The following is a 5,904-nucleotide window of genomic DNA, read 5'->3' as shown; positions in this document are numbered from 1 at the left end:
ACATACTGGAAACCTTAAATTCAAAAGAATGACTAAATAATTTAAAGTTACCTCTTTGCGTGCAGCTACTCGCGGTGGGCATACTAGCTTCTTTCTTACTGTTTGAGTCCAAGCATTCGGGGATGCTCGGATCCCTCGAACCATGGCTCTGATACCAACTTGTAAGGCCCCGAACCCCGGGAACCCCACAGTTGGTATTCCCCCTTGTGCGGTTTCCCGCACTTCTTGCAATTACCCAACGCCGCATCCCTTTTAAAATCCGAATTCTCAGTCTTTACCCTCTTCTCAGCCGAATTAAAGTTGTTTCCCCCTGGTCGTTTACCGTACGAATTTGATTTCCAAGTCTTTCTAGTCTCGGTCGGCGGCAACTTCTCCATCTGATCATACAATGTACCTGCTAGGGTAACCACCTAGTGAAAAGAGTTCATGTCGGTGGTCACCACGCCTCTACGAATATCCATCGGAAGGCCCTTCACATACTTCTTAATCCTCTTTGCCTCAGGAGTAACCAGATCGGGACATAAGCGAGCCATCTTATTAAACTTTATGGTATATTCCCGATGCGTCATACTGCCCGCCTCCAAGGTCAAGAATTCCTGTTCAATTTTATCCAATTCATGCGGAGGACAAAACTGATCAAGAACCAACTTCTTCAACTCATGCCATGTCATCCTCCTAATCGAACAATCACCCGTAGCCTGCGCCAGATTATCCCACCAACACAATGCCTCGGAACGAAACGAGGCAGTAGCATAAGTCACCATGTCCTCCCCTTTGCACTTACTAACTCTCAGAACAGCCTCCATCTCCCTCACCCACTGATGTGCTGCCAATGCATCTTTAGTACCATCGAAAGAAGGAGGATCACGTTTCTTAAATTCACCATACGAACAACCCCGGGTAGACACGCTAATAGCACGAACCTCCTCTTCATCCTCACTCGGCACATAAACCTCTTCCTCCTCGACCGGCGTCTCCTTTCCCTTTTTTCCTTATCCGAGCCCTTTCCAACCAAAGACTCCTCCATGGCCCTAACAGCCTCAGCAACGATCTCGGGAATAGCGCTATGGAGCACTTGGTAAACCTCGTCAGCGATTTCCGCGCGCATAGCAGGATCTAAGGCGGGGTTATCCCCCTCCTCATGAATCAGGGCTTCCTGCTGGGAAGTAGGAATCTCATTCTCGGTTTTGGCACGTGGCTTACGACCACGACCCCGTACACTAGGACGGCCTCTCTTAGCTGCTCGAGTATTAACCATGACTTATCCCTACAAAGACAGAATTTTAACACGGTCAAGTGCAAGTGGCATTTAGAACATGTAAGGTAAGGGTAAATTGCTAATGACGTTGATCAAGTGTAATTAGTCATTTACTTCACCCGCCCGTCCTAATCACCCCCTGCCCCTAACCACATTAGCCTTCTATCTAACACTTAAACAGTTAATCACATACTGGAATCTTTTAAATTCAAAGGAATGACTAAATAATTTTAAGTTACCTCTTGGCGTGCAGCTACTCGCGGTGGGCATACTAGTCTCTTTTCTTACAGTTCGAGTCCAAGTATTCGGGGATCATCGGATCCCTCGAACCATGGCTCTAATACCAACTTGTAAGGCCCCGAATCCCGGGTATCCTATAGTTGGTATTCATCCGTCATACAAATAAAAATACTTAAACTTGAAAACAGTTCATTTCATTAAAACAACCAATTCAGAGTATAATTCAGCGGAATAACCATAATCAATAAAATAAGTTCCCAAAACCCGGGAATAATGCCAAAAAACCAATTTAAATATATTTGATAAAACTTTTAAAAAGAAATGTTTAATATTTAAATCTTCCATCCAAGTATGCCCTTCACCGTCCAAGTAACTTCATGCACGACCAAGCGGTAAGGCATCCTTCTCTTAACCAGAAAACTCATACTAACATGCAAACAAAGTCAGCTTGAGCTGAGTGAGTTCAAGTTTTAATAAATAACATCAATAATAATAATCATAATAGTCATTCCAAAGGTTTTAAACTATAACAGGGATACATCAGTTAGGCCATCATCTTCAATAAATAATCATCCTTATATATGTATTGTAACATCCTAAAATTTATAATGTTGAATAAAGAAAGTTACGTTTAGTGATTAATTAATTAATATCGAGTAAAGAACGGATCATGGACTTAGATTAATTGAGATGGGTTAAATGAGAATGGGCCTTAGGTCCATGGGCTTTAAGGGATATAAATATCCCCTAAACCAAGCTAAAACCCTAAACCCTCATTTCATTTCCATCATAATCTCTACACACTCCAAACACACACACACACCATAAACGAGCAAGACCCGAGAGAGAGTAAACGTTAGTTGGTATTAGATCTTATTACACGAGATCTAGAGTGCATAAACAAGCTAACCAAGATCGAACGAGCGCTAAAGGTATGTTCTTGACCTTTAAAGTTTACGTAGTATTGAACGTTTTTACTTAAAGATCCAAGCTTTATAGTATATACGGGATATATATACGACCGAAAATGGTTAGGGAATGTTAGTGGGTGATGTCGAACCATAACAAGGGTATTAAAATCGCCAAAATGCTTGATAAAAACCAAACCCGTAGCTGAACTGGGTAACTTCGCCTGCGAACTGGGCAACTTCGCCTGCAAAAGCTTAACTTCGCCTTCAAAGCTTAACTTCGCCTTCAAAGCTTAACTTCGCCTACAGCCAAGTTCGCCTAATTGATAACTTCGCCTAAGGCCAAGTTCGCCTAATTGATAACTTCGCCTAAGGCCAAGTTCGCCTAATTGATAACTTCGCCTACGGCCAAGTTCGCCTAATTGATAACTTCGCCTAAGGCCAAGTTCGCCTAATTGATAACTTCGCCTACGGCCAAGTTCGCCTAACTGATAACTTTGCCTAAAGCTAAGTTCGCTTAAGGTTTAACTTCGCCTAAAGTTAAGTTCGCTTAGAAAATAAATTAAAAACCTAATGAAAAATGTGTTAAGCCTAAAGCTAAGACAGCTCGACCCCAGCCAGGGGCTCTGCCCCTTGGACCCTGCTAGGGGCTGCCGCCCCTAGACCCCGCTGCCAGGGGCGCTGCCCCCGGACCCCCGTTCGTTGTGGGTAGTAGTTAAGACTAGAAAGATGATATGAGTAGTGATAGTTAATTGATACGTATACTTGTTATACAGTCAGCCGTGCACAACTGAAGAAAGGGATTACGATTAACGGTGAACGTAACCGTGTTCAGGTGAGTTTCTAGCCCCATTCATGTGTTATGTTTTCGGGGCTGTGTGCATACTCAATATGTTTGTTAATACGCTTATCCTAAGAGATAAGTGTATGCCTTATGTGGATAATGTGAAATGTATGAATGATTGCTTGATGGTACGTGAACGATCTTCGGATATTGCACGTACTGTCAGGTTGTAACGCTATGTATAAGGTAAGTATGATATGTATGCTTATGTGTATGAACGTGATAAAGTTAATAAAAGATGGAAATGATGGTTGTATGGTTGTATGGTTACGAAAAGGGTACCGAGCCCTAATAATACTCGAGGTATGATGTATGGTTGTATGGTAACGAAGAGGGAATCGAACCCTACTAATATTCGAGAACTAGGGAACCGAACCCTACTAATATTCGAGGAAAGAGGGTACCGAGCCCTAATAATACTCGAGGAAAGAGGGTACCGAGCCCTAATAATACTCGAGGAAGGAGGGTACCGAGCCCTAATAATACTCGAGGAATGTAGGGCGTAATGCTCTTTATAACGTAAGATATGAAAGCAAGTTAATACAAAAAAAAGGAAAGTAAGAAAGTATGAAATTATGAATGAAAGAATATAAGTTTATGTGTATTGTATAATGTATGATTAACTAGAACTCACTCAGCGTAGCTGACTTTTAGTATGCACGCAGGTGAGTAGGATGAGGCAGCTCGCTTGAGGAGACACGTGACACTGAATAAGAGGCTGGCATCGGAAGACTCAAGACGTTTAAGTTTAATGTTTCATTTATTTTGAAAGACAAAATGATGTTTTAAGACAAGACGTGTTTTGTTATGAAATGTTTTATGAAAGCTTTTATATTCCGCGAATGTTTTAATTAACTCTGATATTTAGAACTGTGTTTATGAGTAAATCCAACACGAAAGTAGGGCTACCGGTAACGGGGCCTTACAAGTTGGTATCAGAGAAAAGTTCGAGAGATTTAAGCATCCTACATGCTTAGACTCGAACCGGGAATGGGATTTAAGTAAGAAAGGAAAGAAGATGCCAGTTCAAGAATGCCATGTGTCGCTCAAGCAAGATCAGTAAAGGTAAAGTGTATGATTAAATGATATATGTTAATGAGAAAGAAAAGATATGTGAACGACAGGGATAGGAATAATTGATTGTTGATTTGACTAACTGCTTAAGTAGAACCAGCACAAAGAGACTCATAAAGGGAAGTGTATAGGACACGGAAAGCAACGTGATCGGCTAGTCACAGCTGGCCACTGTTATTACCTGTTAGCCTTGCTATCCTTGTACTAAATAGTTCCTTGAGTGATGATGTTTGTGTTTTCCCTTTTAGAATACGATGGCTGGAGCTGGAGACATTGCTGGAGCTGGAGGTCGCACTGGACGACGCGGCATGCCTCGTCGTGTCCAGCAACCTTCGGTTGAGACAGCTTCCAACACCGGAGATGAGGGGAGTGCAGCTTGAGGAGGTCCGATCAACCACGAAGGGGCTCAACTGGATCCCGCAATTCAAACAGCTATTGTTCAAGCTGTAGCCACTGCTGTGAAGAATATTACTCCGAGAGGGTCTGCTGGAAGCCGTGAAAGAACTGTTGAAGGGGCAGGTGGTAATGGTAGGAAAGATGATGAGAGGGAAAAGGGTGATTCAAGTGAGGTAAGGTCTGTGAAAGTTGATGATAGGAAGAGGGGCCGAGGCGGTTGCAACTATAAGTCCTTCAAAGGTTGTGACCCGCCTAAGCTGACTGGTTTAGGAGACGCAATCGCCACTCTTCAGTGGATAACTGCCATGGATAAAATTATCCGAATCAGCGAGTGTCGTCCTGACCAAGCTGTCGGTTATGCCACCCAATCATTTGAAGATGAGGCTATGTATTGGTGGGAGAGTGTGGAGCAGAGGAAGACTCGTGAAGAGATCAAAGCGATGAAGTGGGAGGATCTGAAGGAATTAGTGATGAAGAAGTTCTGTGCTGACGCCGAGGTTGAAAGGGCGGAGATGAAGTTCCTGAACTTGAAAGCTGGGACAATGACACATCGTGAGTACACCACCGAGTTCAATCGAATGTCTAGGTTGGTACCCGATATGGTCAGCACTGAGACTAAGAGAATCAAGTGTTATGTGAGGGGATTACCATAGAGAGTCCGCATGTTAGTAAGGACAAGTAAACCTGCTACTTTCGATTCTGCTGTCGAACTCGCAGAGATGGTCTATGCAGACCTGGCTGCGGATGATGTGGTGGTGGGAGACGAGAAGAAAGAGAAGAAATGGGTCGCTCCTGCTAAACGACCCGGTACCCAGATGTGGAACCCTAAGAATAAGCAGCCGAGAGTTTGGGAGAACAGGTCGTGCAAGACTTGTGGCAAGGCACACAGTGGTGAGTGTAGGTGGGGAAAGGGTTCGGAAACATGTCATAAGTGTGGAAAGATGCATGCTGGAGAGTGTAGAGTTGGGTCGAATGTTTGCTACAAGTGAGGGAAGGCAGGTCATTACGCTCATGAGTGCAGTTCTAAGCCTGCATGCTACAAGTGTGGTAAGACATGTCACTTTGCTAGAGAATGCACCGAGGGTGATGCTGGAGGTAGTGGGAGGAAGGATGCCGATCAAGCTAGGCCAAGAACCAGAGCCTATATGCTGACCCAGGAACAAGCGAGACAGATTCCTGATGTT

The sequence above is a fragment of the Bidens hawaiensis genome, unplaced genomic scaffold, assembly GCF_021521415.1.
Source record: "Bidens hawaiensis isolate Kalapana, Puna unplaced genomic scaffold, B.hawaiensis_p1.1 tig00032104_1, whole genome shotgun sequence".
Taxonomy (NCBI): Eukaryota; Viridiplantae; Streptophyta; class Magnoliopsida; order Asterales; family Asteraceae; genus Bidens; species Bidens hawaiensis.
Note: the sequence above shows the minus strand (reverse complement) of the source record.